The sequence below is a fragment of the Kogia breviceps genome, chromosome 14, assembly GCF_026419965.1.
Source record: "Kogia breviceps isolate mKogBre1 chromosome 14, mKogBre1 haplotype 1, whole genome shotgun sequence".
Lineage (NCBI taxonomy): Eukaryota > Metazoa > Chordata > Mammalia > Artiodactyla > Physeteridae > Kogia > Kogia breviceps.
Genome location: NC_081323.1, coordinates 28,518,545 through 28,538,983, shown reverse-complemented (window position 1 = coordinate 28,538,983; position 20,439 = coordinate 28,518,545).

Here is a 20,439-nt window from a genome sequence, read left to right as displayed (position 1 = left end):
CTTTTTAAGGGACCCCGAAAGGGGGTTGGGGAGGGAACCCAAGACTTCACAAGGAGCCTCAGTTTAGCTCCCCCCCAGAAGCACACCCTGAGACGAGGACTCCTGTGCAACCACGTTATTTAGGAGGTGATCCCAGGAGACAATGTGGGGTGCGTGATATAGGGAAGCTGGGAAGAGTAAATTGTGCAGCAGGTCACTGCTGTGGCTGCCCGCAACTCCACCCAGCCAGGGACATCTGAGGAACAGGGGAGAACTCACTCCAAGCTTTCCACCCAGTGGGCGGGGTCGCTGAGGAATTTCTACAGCAACTCCCATCCCAGAGAGCAGTCCCTAGTGAGTTGAGGGCTGCTCCCAGGGGCTGTGCCGGTGGGCACAGGTGGCTTACAGGTGCCCATGGCCACGCAAAGCCCTCGAGTACTGGGATCTGGAAGAGGGGCTGCAGCACATGGGCTGAGGGGACACAGCTGGGGCGCTGGAGGCATCTGGTACCTGAGGGATGGGTTTAGGAACTGACATTGTGAAGCCAGGAGATGAGAAGACATAGGTGGGATCTACAGTCAGGAAATTCGAACTAGAGTTTTCCTTGCTAAACATCCTGAGCTGGACAAGTCACTTCATTTCTCCAAGCATCAATTTCTGCATCTGAAAAGTGTGGGTTAAAAACACAGACCTACTAGAGCATGGCCTTGAGGATATGGGGAGGGGGAAGGGTAAGCTGTGACGAAGTAAGAGAGTGGCATGGACATATATACACTACCAAATGTAGGGTGTATAGCTAGTGGGAAGCAGCCTCATAGCACAGGGAGATCAGCTCGGTGCTTCGTGACCACCTAGAGGGGTGGGATAGGGAGGGTGGGAGGGAGGGAGATGCAAGAGGGAAGAGATATGGGAACATATGTGTAACTGATTCACTTTGTTGTAAAGCAGAAACTAACACACCATTGCAAAGCAATTATACTCCAATAAAGATGTTAGAAATAAAAAATTTTAAAAAATAACCATCTCAAGGGGAAAGTCTGAGTGATAGCAGGATGTTTGCCTGGTCTCAAAGCATCTCCCCACGAGACACGTATGCATTACAAGGGGAAAATTGCCACTTTACAAAGGAGAAGCCTGGCAGACAGCACTGTAACCGAGTGATCAAAGTTATCCGTCCCCGTAATGAGACAGATCAGCGTCCCACACTTCCTGACATCACGCACTGAGAAGACTCACCAGCACTTCTGTACATTCCTGCCAAAAATGCACAACTTGAGTCTCATCACGGGGAGACATCAGAGGAACTCGGAATGACGAACATTCTACAACATAATTGGCCTACACTCTTCCAAAATGTCGAGGTGATGAAAGACAAAACGTCTGAAGTCTGCTCCCGACTGTGGGATATTTAAGGGACCTGACAACTGATTACAGTGTTTGAGCTAGGATTTTTTTTTTTTTCTGCTACAAAGGATGGAAATCCAGTGATACCTACCTACATAATAGTATTCTATAAATGTTCAATTTCCTGATTTTTATAATGGGGTAGTGGTTCTGTAAGAGGATTTTTGTTTTGGAGAAATATACTCTAAAGAATAAAGGGGTAAAGAATAAAAGGGCAGAGGCGTATTATGTCTGTAACTTATTCTCAAACAGTCAGGAAAAATATCCTTACACCTTTTCTGTAGATGTGAGATTGCGTCAAAAGTTTAAAGTTAAAAGAAAAACAATAACCACCTCATGGCACGGCTGTTGTTTTTTTAAAAGGTGAAGCCATTGCAACTCCTCCCTCTACAGAGTGCTCCTGCCCCCACCCCCACCCAGAGACTCCTGCATCCTTTCCCCCTGTCACTCCCCTCCCCCCAGCACTCCCAGGGCCCACTCCACCCCCTCCTGCTGGCCTTTCTGCCTCTAGGTCACTCCCACCCTCCATCCCCACCATGGCCAGAAAGACTCTTCTTCTTTTTTTTTTTTTTTTTCAGAAAGACTCTTCTAAAAGGCAAATCTGACCTTATTTAAAACCTTTGCATGCCTCCTCCTTGCTTATAGGGCAAATTCCAAGCAAATAAGACCCTCTGAGCGGGGCTGCAGCCCATCCCTCCACTACCTGCCCTTCCTTGAGCCCAGGCTTCCACAGCACGCGATGACCAGATGACCGGGTTACCAGATGGCCAGATGAACAGATGACTCACCGTCCTCTAGACTCACCAGGCTGTTTCCCACCTCCAGTCCTTTGGACATGCTATTCCTTCTTTCTGGAAGACTCTTCCTCTCTTGCCCACAAAGCTTTCACCAAGACCCCCTTCAGCGTCACCACCCTAGTCTCCCTGACCCCCCAGCTCACACCCCAGACAAAGCCAATCATCCCTTCTGCCGCACGAGCGTGAGCATTATGCCTCGGCTTCCTCCACAAACACACCCGGAGCAGGTAGGAGTCTCAACTCCCAACTCAGACAAGTGTTAGAGGACTTTTTTTTAACATCCCAGCTCCCTTCCCCCTTGAGGACAATAACTCCTCTGGCCTTTTCTATACCGGCTGACCCTTTCCTCAGTGGACTCAAGCCCCAGCTGCCCACAGTGGCGGCTGAGTTGATGACAGGCTCTCTGGTGGTTGCTTTCCCTCCCTTGCATCATGAATGGGTGTTGGATTTTGTCAAATTATTTTTCTACATCTATTGATAATATTATGTGATTTTTCTCCTTTAGCTTATTGATGTGATGGATTATATTAATTGACTTTTAAATGTTGAACCAGCTTTGCAAACCTAGGAAAAATCCCACTTGATCATGGTGTATAATTCTTTTCATAAATTGCTGAATTTGATTTGCTAATACCTTTTGAGGATTTTTGCATGTGTGTTCATATTAGTTTATAGTTTTCTTTTCTTGTAATATCTTTGTCTGGTTTTTGTATCAGGATAATGTTGGCCTCATAGAATGAGTTGGGAAGTATTCCCTCTGTTTCTATCTTCTGAAAGAGAGTGTAGAGAATTGGGGTAATTTCTTCCTTAAATGTTTGATAGAATCCACCAGTGAACCCATATAGGCCTGGCACTTGTTGTTCCTGGAAGGTTATTAATTATTGATTTCATTTCTTTACTAGATAAAGTCCTACTCAGATTGTTTATTTCTTCCTGTGTGAGTTTTGGCAGATTGCATCTTTCAAGGAGTTGGTCCATTTTGTTTGGGTCATTGAATTTGTGGGCATAGAGTTGTTCATAGTATTCTTATATTATCCTAATAAAGTCCATATGATCTGTAAAGATGCCCCCTGTTTCATTTATGATATTAGTTAATTGTGTCTTCTCTCTCTCTTTTTCTTAGTCTGGTTAGAGGCGTAGTGACTTTATTGATCTTTTCAGATAATCAGCATTTTGTTTCATTGATTTTCCCCCATTGGCTTTCTATTTTCAATTTCATTGATTTCTGTTCTAATTTTTATTATTTCTTTTCTTCTGCTTAATTTGGATTTAATTTGCTTTTCTTTTTCTAATTTTCTAAGGCAGAAGCTTAGATTATTCATTTTAGATCTTCCTTCTTTTCTAACATATGGATTTAATGTTATAAATTTCCCCCTCATCACTGCTTTCACTGCATCCCACAAAATCTTCAAAATTGTATTTTCATTTCACTTAAAGTATTTTTAAAAATTTCTCTTGAGATTTATTCTTTTATTTATGCATTGTTCACTCTCCAAGTATTTTGAAATTTTCCAATTCTCTGTTATTGGTCTGAGAAGATATGTTATATGATATCTATTCTTTTAAATTTGTTAAGGTGTGTTTTGGCCCGGAATGTGATCTATGTTGGTGAATATTCCACATGAACTTGAGAAGATTGTGTATTCTGCTGGTGTTGGATAAAGTAGTTCACAGATGTCAATTATATCCAGTTAATTGATGGTGCTATTGAGTTTATCTATGTCCTTACTGATTTTCTGCCTTATGGATCTGTTCATTTCCGATAGAGGAGTGTTAAATTCTCCAAATAGTGGATTCATCTAGTTCCTTGCAGTTCTATCAGTTTTTGCCTCATGTAGTATGATGCTCTGTGTTATGTGCATGAACATTAAATACAGTTGTGTCTTCTTGGAGAATTATTATGGAATGCCTTTCTTTAGCTCTGATGATTTTCCTTGTTCTGAAGTCTACTCTGTCTGAAATTAATACAGCTACTCTCACTTTCTTTTGATTAGTATTAGCATGGTATATCTTTCTCCACCCCTTTACGTTTAGTCTATATATACCTTTATATTTAAAGTAGGTTTCTTGTAGACAACATATAGTTGGGTCTTGTTTTTTGATCCACTGAAAATCTCTTTCAATTGATGTATTTAGACCATTGATATTTAAACTGATTATTGATATAGTTGGATCTACCATGTTTGTTACTGTTTTCTATTCATTGCCCTTCTTCTTTATTCCTATTTTTGTCTCCACTCTTTTTCTGCTGTTTGTGGTTTTAGCTGAGCACTTTGTATGACTTCATTTTCTCTCCTTTCTTAGCATACTAATTATACTTCTTTTTTACTATTTTTTAGTTGTTGCCATCGAGTTTGCAATATACATTTACAACTAATCCATGTCCACTTCGAAATGACACTATGCTGCTTCATACGTAATGCAAGTACCTTATAATAACAAAACATTCATAATTCTGCCCTTTTATTCCTTGTTTCATTGCTGTTATTCATTGTACCTTATATAAACTCAATCATTGGCTATGAACTTTACAAGTGCTCCTCAGTTTTTTTGCCCACCTTTTAGGTGATACAGGGTGGCTAGAGAGGGCTGGGGTTTGGTATTTCCCTTCCCCCAGTTCATTTAGGCTCTCATAAAACCCCAAAAGATTGGGTTCTGGTAAAAATAGTGTCATTTGAGTGCAAGCCTTGTTGAGAAGAACAGTATGCTCTGGCATATCTCAAAACAGTTGCTCCTGCTGAAGGGATTTTTTTCCTCCCTTCTAGAAGCTGGGTGTCAGTAATGTAACTGCCCAGATGCCCCTGTCACCACACGGAGGAGACAACTGTCCTCAGTCTTCAGAGGAGAGAGAGTTGGTCCCCTGTAGGTAGGGGGAAAAAAACACTTTGTTTTGCCTGGGAAAATCCCAGTTTATGCCTGTAGGCCTTGCATGGTTATTAATGTGCCCCCTTTCATTCTCAAAAGTGTTCTGGGTGAGGGCTTCCCTGGTGGTGCAGTGGTTGAGAATCCGCCTGCCGATGCAGGGGTCACGGGTTCGTGCCCTGGTCCGGGAAGATCCCACATGCCGCGGAGCAACTAAGCCCGTGAGCCATGGCCGCTAGGCCTGCGCGTCCGGAGCCTGTGCTCCGCAACGGGAGAGGCCACAGCAGTGAGAGGCCCGCATACCACAAAAAAAAAAAAAAAAAAAAAAAAAAAAAGTGTTCTGGGTGGATGATAAGTGTGTGGTCATCCTGCCTAGAGCTGTTCTCTGAGCTCTGGGTCTGGTGGGTGCTCTGGAACAGCAACATGCTGTCAATTAACAGCAGGCTATTTCCCTGCCCGCCTCCCCCCACCCTGACCCCGCCAGAGATGCCCGGGCTCAAGGCAGCACAGAGTTTAACTTGATTCACCTCTCAAGATGCCAAAGTGCTGGAAGGCAACTTTTCCCTGATGCCTGCCCAGGGAGTATGGAACTAGGATCCCACTGAAGTATCTAAATGCCATTTCCTAAAAACAAAGGTATGTTCTTGCCTTACAACAGACTCTCAAGTAAACTCCAGCTGCCTTCAAGAGTTAGATGTAAGAGAGAAAGCTAGGATAGAAATAATAGAGATCCACATGATCTTGGGTACAGAAGTTTTCTCTGTGCACTAAAAGAAGAAACTATGAAAGAAAAGACAAATCTGATTACATCAAAGTTAAGCTTCCTGAATGACAAAAGCAACCCATATACAAAGCTAAAAGTCAAATTCAATCCAGAAACAAAGAGATGTGCAACACAGAGGAGAGACAGTTGGTTGATGACTTTAACACTTAAAGATAACCCAACTAATACAAGTTTGCTGTTAACTGGAACTGTCAATTAAGTTCAGCCTGCAGTACAAAAATAATATTCAAGGGACTTCCCTGGTGGTCCAGTGGATAAGACTCTGAACTTCCAATGCAGGTGGCACAGGTTTCATCCCTGGTTGGGGAACTAAGATCCCACATGCCTCGTGGCCAAAATAAATAAATAAAATTAATTTTAAAATACATTAATATTCAATAGCTAACATATTGAGCCTTCAAAAATCAAAATTTTTCTACAGGACATATTGAATAATGTCTGAATTATTAAAAATCATATGTATAATGGAGAATTAAAACGTTGTAGACATTTTGAAATAAAAATTGACCTAGGGTTTCCCCCCAAAATCAATTTTTAAAACCCCCAAAGAAAGAAAGGGCAAATAAATTAAAAAATTTACAAAAGAAGAAATACAAATATCAAAATGGGCATATCGTCTTGGTCTGGTCATCAGTGAATGAAACCCAACATGACACATCCTTCTCCACCCATCACTTCCTAAGGATTCCTTGTGCTGAGAAGAGCAGAGTAAATGTCCCTCACACATACCCAGAAGACCAGACACTGAGTCAGCCTTTCTGGAGAGCAGTTTGAGTCCATCTCAGAGCCCCATGTCTTTGTGATCCCTCATTTGGGTCACTTGAGCATAATCATATGGTCACCCCAATGCAGCTCAGACAGACCTCCGGGGAGCCAGCCTCTCCTCAGATTACTATTAGCACATGAGTGCCTGTCTCTCCAGGAGTCTGGTTCTAACTTTGAAAAGCCGAGTCTGGTTCTAACTTTGAAAAGTCGTTGAGTTCAGGAACCCCCAAGTACAGAACCACCCCCCCCAAGCAAAGAAAACTGCTCACTGCCTGCCTCCAGCCCCTCCGCCTCTGTGGTCACCACACCACAGTTGCTGGCGGCCTCGGTCTCCCCTCTCCCTCCCTCTCAGGGTTGATGTTAAAAACAAGGTTGCTCGTTTGTTCAAATTGACGTATATAGTTGACTTACAATGCATATTGTATATACGTATGACCCAGTAAGTGCCCCGCACTGTACCAGTTACTGGGGATCCCTCTGTAAACAGAAGAGACCCCTGTAGGTTCAGGGAACCTACAGGCAATCGGGAAAGATTGAAATAAATGTATAATTGTCATGAAATCCGGAGGAAAAAACAAAGTTTTCTGGTTCACCAGTCCTCTCCTCAACACAACACTGGCACACCAACCTCAGTTACTCCGGCGCCCTTGAATTCACACTAAGGACACCCTGTGGACACAGGATGTGGATTCCAAGAGCAGCCAGGTCGTCTGGGAGAGGAGGGGTGGCCAGCAGGAGCCAGCCTGGGTCTGCACTGTCCTTTCCTCCAGAAACATCTGGGCCTGGGTCCCCCGGAGCACAGGGGGACGGATGGCCCTGCGAGCTCACCCAGCAGCAGGGAGGCCTTGGGGAGAGCAGTGTGTGGGGAGCACAGCGGCCTGGGCTCCGGTGCCACCCAGGATCCCCATTTCCCTCCATTCTTGGCCTGATGATGGCTTTTGTTCCAGTCCATCTCACACCCTTGCATTAATTCTTCCAACTTGAGGCAATTGTATCATATTGTGTTTGCTAACTGCCCATTTACAGCAACGCAGATGCAGGTTCCCTCTGCTTCCTGGATGGCTCTGAAGCCGGCTGAACAGTCAAAGACCTGGGAGTCCGTGCTTCTGCAGGTTGCCTTCTGGGAACGGCAGGAGCTTTGAAACACAAGATGCACCAGAAGCATGGAGGCAGCTGCTTCCACAGGAAAAGCAACCGAGGAGTTAGGACAGAGGAAGCGGTGTTGGGAGACACTGAGGCCAGATACGCTGCTAGTCCTGGCTCTCAGCTCAGAGCCAGACACTGAGGGCAGAAGCCACGGCTCTGCTACTATAGTCTTCCTCTCACTGAGCTCCATAACAAGGGAGTCTCTCTTCGGTTCCCACCTCGCGTAATGAGAACCGAGGTACGAGATGGGGGCTTGTGAACAGCCTGATGTGACCCATGTCCACACCCATCCGCCACGCCCTTGGAAGATATTGCCAGGCCACCCAAGGTCAGTGTACCAACCAATCAGCGATAGCTGTGCGCCAAACTTCTCTGAAACAGTAACAACTTACTTAGCTCCCAATTCTGTGGATCAGAAATTTAGGTCCGGCTCAGCAGGGTGGTTCTGCTCTGGGCCAGGTGCCCTCGCGTGTCTGCAGCCAGGTGCACAGGGCTCGGCTGGTCTACCCCGGCCCCTCACAGGCACAGGCCTCAACTGAGGCAGCGGCTGGGTTGCGGTGGGCCTCTCCTCCCTAGGCAGTGAGCTCTGGCTGACACACACCGCGGGGGCCGGGGCCTGCAGAAAGCAAGCAGGAGTGGGCACGGCCTCTCGCGCAGGCCCAGAACTGGCCCCCATCTCCTACACTTCAAACCACTGGCTGAAGCAGGTCCTGTAGGGCCTTAACTATACTTACACCCCTACTTCCCTATCGATACTTTTGAGCTTTAAGCTTTTTCGGCTGGCAATAAGATACTGGAATGTCCCCCCTGGGCAGAAACCGTTCCGAGCAAACAAGTATGGCGGGGGATGAAACCTCGAGCAAACCAGTATGGTGGGTGATAAGAATGATTAAGCCAGAGTTTAAAGGTCGCCCTAGCCAACCATAACTCATGTGACTCAACCCCCCACCACAAAAACACGAAAATGTAAAGTAGGCATCCGACAGCTAACCAATCAAGGAACTAGAGCCAAGACCCCACTCCGGTAAATGTAAAGTAGGCATCCGACAGCCAACCAATCAAGGAAGTAGAGCCAAGTCCCCACTCCGGTCCAGGAACAAACAAACCAATGAGAAAAAAACCCTTGATATATCCACACTTTGCATAATGAAAAATGAAAGCTATAAAATGTATGTGATTCCGCTTGCGGGGGGTTCCTCTTCGGCCTCCTGCGTGAGGACCAAGGAACCCCGGTGCACCGGCTCCTAATAAACCTCTTGCGTGTTGCAGCGACTCTCGACTCTTGGCGGTTCTTGGGCGAGCTGGGATTCTTCGGAGACCGTTCAGGTCTAACAGTCCAAGTCCAGATTCAAGGCTACAGGACTAGCCCCCTCTTGAGGGGAGGAGCTGTGAAGTCACATTACGAGGGAGGGATGTGGCCCTTTTACAGTCTTGTCAACCTTCCACAGTTGCCACAAGGACCCTTTGCCTGCTCATCACACGGTCCAGACCTATGAAAACGGACTCAAGATAGTTTTTTTTTTTTCTTTTTTTTTTTTTGCGGTACGCGGGCCTCTCACTGTTGCGGCCTCTCCCTTTGCGGAGCACAGGCTCCGGACGCGCAGGCTCAGTGGCCATGGCTCACGGGCCCAGCCGCTCCGCGGCATGTGGGATCTTCCCAGACCGGGGCACAAACCCGTGTGCCCCGCATCGGCAGGCGGATTCTCAACCACTGCGCCACCAGGGAAGCCCAAGATAGTTTTTATAGAACAGTTTTGGTCAAAGAACACCCCAGGACTGTCCCCTCCACATGGGCTTAAATTCAAGGCACCCTTTCATCGTGATGCCTATGGGACAGCATTTCAATCTCGGCACCATCAACGGCAGACACAAGAAATTTGCAAGACCCAAGTCTGGGCAGAGAAGTGTCTTCAGGTTTCAGCAAAAACAGGGAACAGAGACTGTCTTTTAAGTCCAAGATAGGAATTTATCAAAGTGGGAAAGATTGAGGGAATAAAGGCAAGCATGTTGAAACACCCAGAGCCTTGAGATGGCAGGGAGTCCTGACCATCTGAGCCCAGTGAGTGCAGGAGCCTCGGAGGAGGGACCCTGGTCCGGAGCTGTAACCACGGGAGACACAGTCCCTTCCAGACACTTGGGCCCCAGCAGGCAGTGGGGAGGGAAGAAACACCTCAAGCTCTGTCGTTCCTTCTGGTACCACCCAGGGACCAGACCCAACTGGAAACCTGAAGGCCAGAGAGTCCAATGGTGCGGCCCACAGTGGTCAACCTCTCAGGACACCTGTCAGGACGGAGAGGATGGCTCGAGGGTGGCAGGCATGAACCGCACAGCGTCACTGCTGCTGACTGCCACCCGACAGTGACCCCCGCCACGGTGGACACTGCTGCTGGACCATCCGATGATGGCCCTGTGGCCTCAGGGAATGGGATGGGTCCCACCACTGCCGCCACCACCCTTCCGGGGTGGACTCTGTCCAGCTCTGCTTCCGTCCACAACCAGCTCCCAGGCCAAGGTCTGAACATGGAGGGGGTGATGTGCACCGGCAGGGTCTAAGGCATGTCCCGCACCCAGGCTGCAAAGGAGGACGGGAGCACAAGTGCCCAGAACTTGGGGGTTAGGTTCTGTGCTCCAGCAAGATGAATAAGGTGGGGCACCTCCCAGACAGGAGACGGTGCTCACGGTGGGCAGCCGAGGGGCACGGCCTCTGCACATGTCCCTCGGGCAGCGTATGCAGCTGGCCAGTCCCACCAGCTCCCGCCACCTTGGCCTGGAGATGCCCAGGGACGCGGAGCCCGGGAGGGTGGCTCCTGAGTCACAGCCATCTGCAGACACCCAGGTCCTTTCACGGCAGGAGCCTCTTTCCCACCTTCTCGCCACCTGGAGGTCACTCAGGGTGTGCTGGGTGGAGTGGGCTGGGGGGACCCCAGGAGCGAGCAGCCACCCTTCAGAGGAAACGTGTGGTCCCTTGGGAGGAGAGATAAGGCTGGGGTGACACCGCCCCCGGGAAACCAGAACACATTCCTCTTCTGCCTGATGTGGACCCTCCGGGAGGGGTGCTGGCTTCTGTCGACCAAGGCTGGCACCGGGGCTGCCACCCACACGAGGTGCTCATGACCACCTCCCAAGGCATGTCCCCCACCCATCCTGACACAAGGCATCAACAGTGAGGGCTGACATCGTGTGCAGGAAGGAGTCAGAGTCTGCGTTCCATCCCCTTGGGTCTGATCTGGAATAAATGGGTTACAGCATTTACTGACCAAGCTTCCTTTGGGATCTGTCCTGACCTACCCTCCACTGCAAGTAGGACAGCTGGTAAGTACTGAGTGCTGGTACCCACACCTGTTTAAGAGTTTACCTACTAACTACATTTAGCTTTTACAACCTAACCGTACGTCATGGACACTCTCGTTAGTTGCGTTTTACAGATGAGAAGCTGAGGCTCAGAGGGGTCCAGGGACTCGGCCAAGGTCATACAGCTGATAAACAGCAGAACCTGGATTGGAACTCGGGGCAGAGCATAAGCTTCCGACCAACAGACTCTACTGCCCGTGGCAAACAGTGGCCCCAGCATTACCCAGGGGTGATGGAGGATTCCACAGTGTCTTCTATGTCAGCACATCTGTTTCAATTACATTTTCCTGGTAATAGCCTATTTAAAAAAATGATCATTTATATGTAACCATATGAAAAAAATTGGTCAGAATATTTTCCAGAGAAAAATATTTGTTGTTTGTTTATCAGAGGAAGATTTGTGATTTACTATCCAAATTCCTATCTATGTAGAACTTGACATTCACTGCATTAATTAAACATTGATTCCTTCCCACTGCCTGGACCTGCCCTGATACTAAGATAAGGACCTGAGAGCCGTCATGTCAATGGACCCTCGTGATAACGTGAGGAGGTAGACGGTGATGAAGGTGATCCCACTTTATAGATGAGGAACCTGAGGCTCATGTGACCCCTTCAAGTTCATTGTTCTGTGCTATGCGGCACATGGGAGCAGCCCACTGAGGTCCCGGCCAATCTCTGTCACACGTGGCTCTCTCCTCCTTCGCATCTTCCTCCCTCCCTGGTCTACTGTTTTCTCCGTCTTTCTCTCCCTCTTCCTTCCTGGTTCTACTGCCTGCTTTGTCCTCATCTCTGACCTCTCAGCAGCTTCCCTGGACATGGTTAGCCCTGAGGGGCTTGTCCCAGCCCAAATGCCCAAGACCTCGTCGGCAAGGGTGCAGTTCCTGCTAGGAGCACCCCAGAGGCTCTGGGACACTGCAGTGTCAGGAGCAAAGGATGCATCCTCCTGCTACTTTTTGGGAAAATGACCATCCTGCCAATTTGACAGATTCAGACACAGAGACGCTGAGAAGGTCTGATACTTGTTCCAAGCCTGGCTGTGTTGCCTTTTGGAACTTAGCCCCAGAAGCCACATGGTGTCACTTCTGCCACAGTCACAGGCCCACGCACTTTCCCAGGGAAGGAACGGAGACCCCACCTCTCAATGGAGGGACACCAGCACCACGTTTTCAGAAGAGTAGGGGTATATTAGTAATGCCATCTTTGGGAATATACCTGCCGTGAGTATAAAATTGGCAAAACTAATCTGTGATCTTAGAAAGGGAGGCTGTGGTGACCCTTAGGAAGGGCATAATGACCTTCCAGCTTCTGGAGTACTCATCACGGTCTAGATTTTGATCTTGTGTTGGTCCACTTTGTGAAATTCATCAAGCCGTTCTGATTTGTGCACCTTTGTGGACCTGTGCTATAATTCAGTAAAACATTTTTCAAAGAATGTTAGCAACTATATTTTGACAAAGCTTGGTGAATTCAGAAGGTCCAATCCGAAATTTCCTCCACAATGGCCCCCATCACTTCCACTGGGGTAAGATGAGAGGTGAAGGAAAGCACTCCGGTTGGATGCTAGCCCTCTTCCTGGTAACTTACAACCCGCCGATGGGGGCAAAAGGGTTTCTTATTCTCAGGGCCAGAGAAAGATTAAAGCCCACTGTGACGGTTAATTTTGTGTGTCAACTTGGCTGGGCCCAGCTATACAGTCAGATATTATTCTGGATGTTTCTGTGAGAGTGTTTTTGGATGACATTGACATTTAAATTGGTGGGCTTTGAGTAAAACAGATTGCTCTCCATTATGTGGGTGGGCCTCATCCAGTCAGTTGAAGGCCCGAATACAAGGAAAGACTTGACTCCCCACCGAGCAAGAGGGAATTTTGCCAGCAGGCTGCTCTTGGACTTGAACTGGAACATCCGCTCTTGCCTGAGTCTCCAGCCTGATGGCCCACCCTGCAGATTTAGGACTTGCCAACCTCCATAATCATGTGAGCCAATTCCTTAAAATAAATCTTGATAGATAGATGATAGATAGATAGATGACGGATAGATAGACAGATAGGTAGATAGATGATGATTGATAGATAGATAGATAATACATATATATATATATATATATCTCCATGGAGTACCCTGATTAATACACCCACATTTTTGGTGCCCGGCTTGTATCCTTTCTCACTGAGATTGGGTGTCAGCTGGGTGACCTGTGCCACTCAAGGAGCTGTCCTAGAGCATTTCCAGCCTCAACCCAGGGCACATCTGCTAACACTACATTGGCCAGATCAAGTTAAGTGGGCAGACCTAAAGTCAGGGGTCGGGGGGGAGCAATTAGCCCCCCATCCGTGAGGCCATGGCAAGGGTGTGGGCTCATCATCCTGCGGCTGGGGGAAGAATTGAGATCAATGATTCAGACTCCCACGGTGGGGGGGGGGGGGTCTCCTGCCAACCCCCGCAGGCCTCTGCCACCTCCCTCCTCTTCCATCTCCCCAGAGCTTCGGGAAAAGTCTTCCCTTCATCTCTAAACTATTGCTCTTTCATCCAGGCTTGAAGCATTGGTTTTCGTCTCCAAAACTCAGAGCATCTCCTCAATGAAAGTGGATCTCTCCCTACGCGTCTCCAGGAAATTTACTAAGAAAGTAAATTTGCCCAAAACCTATATGGAGAAGAGGCAGAGCCCTCAGTCTGTGGCTGGGATGTGGCTGAGTCAATCCTCAACGAAACTCTGAAAAGGAAAATAAGCCTCTAGACCCTTTCCTGGGCAAGCTCTGAAGCCAGGGAGATGAGCACTGAATTTCCAGGCTCCCAAGGCAATAAAAATAAACAGGAAAGTTCCCCTGGGGAATCGTCTGAGCCTTTTTCTGAATGAACCCTGTCCAAAACACAAACAGACTTTTTTATAGGGGTCTCCAGGCAGTGCTTTAACGGAGCAGCAGCGAAGAACAGAGCATCCATCCGCCAGTGCTAAAGCATATCCCTGGGCAAACCCGGGCAGTCAAGCAGAAAATTAGGCCTTTGCTCCATCTTTTCTCACAGGCTGGACGCCTGTCAGTCCAGACCCGGGGGTCACCCCGCGTGAGGGGGCAAGGACTGGAAGGAGAAGGCCGCACAGACCCCCCCCCCGCCCCGGGGCTGCTCTGATGCTGCCTAGATGGTGAACACACCCACAGATCTCCCGGGTCTAAAGTCTGGCGTGACTTTTTCATTCTGCGCCAGAAAGCTCACTGAGCTGGGTTCCTAGGTTTACTTGGGTGGGGTGCGGGGAGTGGTGCCATGTCATCAGTTTACATGCAGTATTTCCAGAAAGGTGAAGTAAAACCAAGCGTTCAGACACAGGTCACAATCCGTGACCAGGCAGTAGCATTCTGGAAATTCACGGTCCTGGCAGATGGCAAAGCCAACCCGCAAGCAACTGGGGGGCTGTGGCATTGCCTCGAATCTAAGACACACTTGTTTTCCCATCTTAGCAGCTCTGAGGGTGAGATGCAGCTTCTTATCAAAGATTCCTGACAACCAGCAGTCATATAGCCGCTGTGGCCTGTACACGTTTGAATGTCAAAAGCACCAGCATCAAAACTTGCACGGCGGGCTTCCCTGGTGGCGCAGTGGTTGAGAATCCGCCTGCCGATGCAGGAGACACGGGTTCGTGCCCCGGTCCGGGAAGATCCCACATGCCGCGGAGCAACTAAGCCCGTGAGCCATGGCCGCTGAGCCTGTGCGTCCGGAGCCTGTGCTCCGCAACGGGAGAGGCCACAACAGTGAGAGGCCCGCATACCGCAAAAAAAAAAAAAAAAAAAAAAAAAAAACTTGCACGGCAATAGCAGAGTACTAGGCTGGGGTGGGCACGAGAGGAAGGGGAAATTTGTGGTCGGCAGCCCTCCCAAAGCGGGGACTGGAAGCAGGCCAGCTTTCCCTGATTGCGAAGCCAGCTGGAGAGCCAGCCCCAAACCAATGGCTTTCAGTTCTTGTGTGGATGATACTAAGAATTGCTACATCAACAAGGCTCTTGAGGGCACTGGGCTATCGTCAGGGGGGAGAGGGGACCACAGGAATCAACAATTTGGAGTCAAAAGTGAATCAGAAAAATCAGACTCGGGATGTTAAGAAATTTAGAATACATTAACCAATTTGTTTTGCTTGTGTTTGTTTATGTTCACCCAAGAGTAATATATGATAAAATCTTCATGTAATTGAGTCTGAAAAATGTTCTTTCAATAAGTTAAAGATAAATTCTAAGGGAATTCCCTGGTGGTCCAGTGGTTAGGACTCGGTGCTTTCACTGCTTGGCTCCGGGTTCAATCCCTGGTTGGTAACTACGATCCCAAAAGCCGTGCGGTGCAGCCAAAAAATAAAATTAAGATAAAATAAATACATTCTAAATAATAAGAAAGCAGGATGCCACGGTTTTCATTGTGATGTTTTCCATTCCTTAGTGAGACATCATGAAAAGGTGCCCTTTAGGATTAGGTTGGGTTGAAGAAAGCACTATTTCCTGGGCTTTAACAAATCCAGATCCAAGCTCTCACTCCATCACAGTGCCCCAAACGGAGCCAAAGTCAGGCAGAACCTTGAACTGCCGAGAGACTGTGGTCAAAGTCCCCACCCTCGCTTTTTGGCACTTGCCTCTCCCTTCCTCCTTAAATAGAAAACCACCTCCCTCAGATACCAAGTGTCCCTGGATCCCTGGTCCAGACAGGTTCTTAGGAAAAGTCTTCTGGCTTTCTTCCCTCTGGGCACAGACGACTTAGAAGGCTTAAGAGACATGCCTCCCGGGTACTTGTATGTTAACAGTGGGAAAGGAAAGAGCCTCCAAGACTGGGCTTCAGTTGGAAGGGAAGGCTGGTGTAGGAGGGGCAGTGGGTTCTTACCCACCACCCCTTGAAATCTGGCCCAGTACAGGAGAGGCTGGAGTAGCCAGTGAGGACACATGGGCAGTGCGGGCTGCTGGAGGGGGATGGATTTGAATTTACAAAAGAAACATCCTTATTGCCCTCAGTTCTAAGCACGTGCTCTAAGTGTTTCAGACAACTAGCAGAAATCTGCATGCTGGGGAGATCGGAAGAGGGGAAGCAAATCTGGAAACTACCCTCCAACAGTAGAACGGATAAATAAATGTCGGAATATTTGTAAGCTGAATTACGGTGCAGCTAAGAGGAGGAAGGAGCCAAAATGTGTACAAGAGACTCTTTTTTAGGGGAAGATCGGAGGCACACACAGCGCACTCAGCAACCGCTGACAGCCGCACTTCACAGCCTCAGGGAACCCACCGCCATGCTGCAGCCACTACGTTTGCCCACGCCGTGGCCCCTGTGTCTCCCAGCCAGTCTTGGCCCCCTTCCTCCACACCCTAGGAGCCAGATTTAACAGCAAGGGGTTATTTATTCCATCAACACTGATGGAACACCTGCTATGACCCAGGTCTGTGCTACCTGTTTGATATAATGTGACAGCAACCTTCTGAGGCCAGGAACACGACCATTTTACAGATGGAGAAGCTGAGGCACAGAGGGGTCACAGGGCTTATCCAAGGTCACAGCTGGGCACAATGATGGAGCTGCTGTTCACCCCTGAGTTCCAGTCCTTGTTAGCAAGTGCAACTTTGATTTCCTACTTATCTAATACTGCATAATCAGCAGCACCCCCCCCCCAAAATGGCTTAAAACAATCATTTGTCGTGCCCAGAGTCTGGGGGCTAACTGGGCTCGGCCAGGCAGTCCTTGCTCAGAGAGATGCATGCAGTGTTTGCGTTCCTCTCCAAGGACTCCTCCCTGGGAATCTGGGGACCCCTGAGCATTGCTCCCTGGTGTCCCCATGTGGAGTCTCCCACAGGGTGGCAAGACTTCTCCCACGAGGCTGAGCAGGTACGAGGCCCTGGCAGAAGCCTAGGAAGCCACGCTGGTCACTTCTGCCACATTCTATTCATTGAGGCGGTCACAGGGGCCGCCCGCATTCAAAGCAGGGGGACCTAGAGTCCACCCCTCAGTGGGAGGAGCGTTGAAGAATTTGTAGGCATGTTTCAAAGCCACCACAGCCTGTCCGTCGTAATCACGGACAGTGACAATAATTATTGTCCCAACGTGCCCCACTCTTCCCCCACCTCTGACTGCAGGAAACACACTTCCCTCCTTCTGGCCTGGGTTTGGCCCTGGGACTCGCTCTGGCCAGTGGGATGATACTCAGGGATGTGCACACAGGATTGGTCAGGTCCGGTCTCTGGGCCACTGCCACGGGGAAAGCACACCCGGCTGCACCAGCCCGCTGGTCTGAGGAGGAGGAGGAAGAGGGGAGGAAAGACAGAAGGAAGTCCGCCTGGACTATCGGCCCCACCTGCGGGTCTGTGAGAATGAACCGCACCAGAGAGCTGAGGTCACGTGTGATGCAGTTTTTGTGGCTGTAAGTAAATGGTAGGCTGCCACGCAAAAAAGACACTGGAGGGACTTCCCTGGCAGTCCAGTGGTTATAGCACTCTGTGCTTCCACTGCAGGGGGCATGGGTTTGATTCCTGGTCAGAGAACTAAGATCCGGTAAGCTGAGCAGCATGGCCAAAAAAAAAAAAGGAAAAAAAAAGACACTGGACCACCTTCAGAAAGAATATTTGGAGATGTGAGAAAGCCTTATGACTAATGGGATGCCTAGTCGGTTGTCTTGAGCTCTGATACTGGCTATTTCTTTTTAAAAAGAGAAAAGAAAGGAAAGAAAATTTAATTTGTTCTTTATGAAATAAACTTCCCTTAGAAAAATGACTGCTTCTGCATCCCTGGTTCACTTACACCACCCCATCCCGCCGGGCCTGCCCCCGTCCAGCACTCCAATTCCCTCCCAAGACACATGGGAACTAGTTCAATGAGACGAGGGTGGAATCAGAGTTAGAAAACTTTCCGTCTTGAAGGAATGTGAAAGGACACTTAATCCAACTCATCTGATTCCCTGGGAGAAGAGAGACGGGAGCCAGAGAGGGCAAGTGACCTCCTGGTGGTCACATAGTGAGGCTGGAAACCAGCTTGAAACAGAGCTCAGGTCCACCTTCAGGAGTTCCCCTGGAAAGCTGGTGAAGCCCAGGGAATCACTGCAACAACGGCCCTGCGTCCTTCAGTTCTTCCCTGGATTTCCTTTTACTCAACTCTGAAAGGCAAACCCTGGATCTGGTGAATTCCAAAGTCCTGATTAGCTCTTTACACCATTCTATGTGAGGAGGTCAAGGACACAGCCTTGTTTTCAAATCCCAGCTCCACCCTGACCTTGTGCGCTGGTGCAAGTCACCTGGTCTCTCACCCAATCCCCACCCCTGACCCACTAGGCAGAGCGGGTCCCTCCCATGGCCACTTGCAGTTCAAAGGCACTCAATGCAATGCAAAGGCACTCGGGCTTTTTGTTTTCCAAGATATGCTTTCCTGAAGACCTCCTGTAAATCTCAGCTCATGTAGGTCAAGACCAAGCTTTCCACAGTGTTCAAAAAGGATGGCGGGCTTTCCTTTTACCAGCTGAGAGCAGCCCCCTGGCATGGACAGTAGCTTAAACACAGCTTACAAACCGTTCTACCTTGAGGGCTTTGAAACTGCGCAATTTCTGCCCACCTTTAAGTTCTTTGGTATTCATTTTACATTTGGGTCCTAAAGTGAGACTTTGTTATTATTTTTATGAAACTATTTCAGAATCACACCATTCTTTTTGTTTAAACTATTTCAGAATCACATCATTCAAATTCAGGCAAAAGTCACCAAAAGTATACATAAGATTATTTCAAAGACATCCAACTAGTCATCATGGAGATAGACCCAGAACTTGGTTGGTCTATCTTGCACTTGATTTACAGTTGTGCACATTGTTTGTTATTAGTCACATGCATTGGAAGTGGCGGGAGGGCACCATCAACTTTTTGAGGCCTGGACCTTGGTGGGTCTTCACCCTCCCGAAGCAGTGGGAATCGTTTCAGGACCTCTCCCAGCAGAGGTGACAAGGAACGAGGTGATACGTGTTAGGCACGCAATGTAGTACGTGGCACATAGACCGATGTGCCCTAAATGCCACCTCTTACTATTATCACTGAGCTGACCTCCCCTTTCCCAGTTACCTTCCAAATACAGAGTTTATTTTATTTTTTATTTATTTTTATTTTTATTTTTATTTGCGGTATGCGGGCCTCTCACTGTAGCGGCCTCTCCCGTTGCAGAGCAGAGGCTCCGGATGCGCAGGCTCAGCAGCTGTGGCTCACGGGCCCAGCTGCTCCACGGCATGTGGGATCCTCCTGGACCGGGGCACGAACCCGTGTCCCCTGCATCGGCAGGTGGACTCTCAACCACTGCGCCACCAGGGAAGCCCCCGAGTTTATTTTAGAATTATAAATATCCAAGGGAAGTGGGGATTGGCTGGGGTCATGCCCGCCATTGCGGGGTTGAAGACAAGGAAGCCCACTGAAGAAGAAAAGATGCCGTCACAGAGCTGGTTGGCCATACAACCAAGATGCCACCAGCATCCTCTGACCCTGCCGCCCACTTCCCACTGCCCCACGGGGCCAGCCTGCCCACCACCTCCTTGCCGCATATTCATGGCCTTGAGATTCCTGCAGACTCGGAAGATGGCGCCACTGGGAACACAAGGGGGTGGCTTTCCTTCTTCCCTCGGCTGTTTCTCCTCTTGAGTCTATTAGGCACCCATTAGGCCGTGGCCTGGACAGACACTGAAACGAAGCCCTCCGTCTCCTGGAGCAGAGTCTTGGGTTTAGGTCCTTTGGTCACTGTCCCTCCAGTGATGTCATAGAGACACCTCCATCGTGAGGGTCACCATCAGAGCTTGGAGGAGTCTGGAGTCACAGATCTCAAGATAGGGGAAAAAATTAAATCTTTCTGGAAATCCCAGCTTTCTAGTCTTTGGACCCAGTTAGAAAGGGTCATCCCCCAAACGCAATCTTCTCTTCCAGAAAAAGATAAGGCCAGCCAGCATGGCATCCAGATCTTAGCAGACATGTCCCAGCCTCAGACCATTTGAGGATGACAGTAAAGTCCTGGCCCCAGCCTGAGGGCCATGCTCTGCCTGCCTCCTTCCAGGCTGCTTCTTTGCCATCCAGCTTCCTGTCACTGTCCATCACTGACTGCTGTGTTCCAGCCCCACTGGCCTTGTCTTCTGTTCCTGGAGCTTATCCTGCACTGCCAGCCACAGGACATTTGCATGTGCTGTTCCTTCTGCCTGGAGTGGTCTCTTCTCTGCCCCACCTCAAGTTACCTCCCATTCACTCCCCTGATCTCATTGCTTGTGAAGCTGTCCTCACCACATCCAACTTCTCCTTTGGAGCCCCCACCACAGTATGTAGCCAGGCACCAGACCAGAAGTTCCCTGAGGACCAGAGATATCCATTCTGCTCACC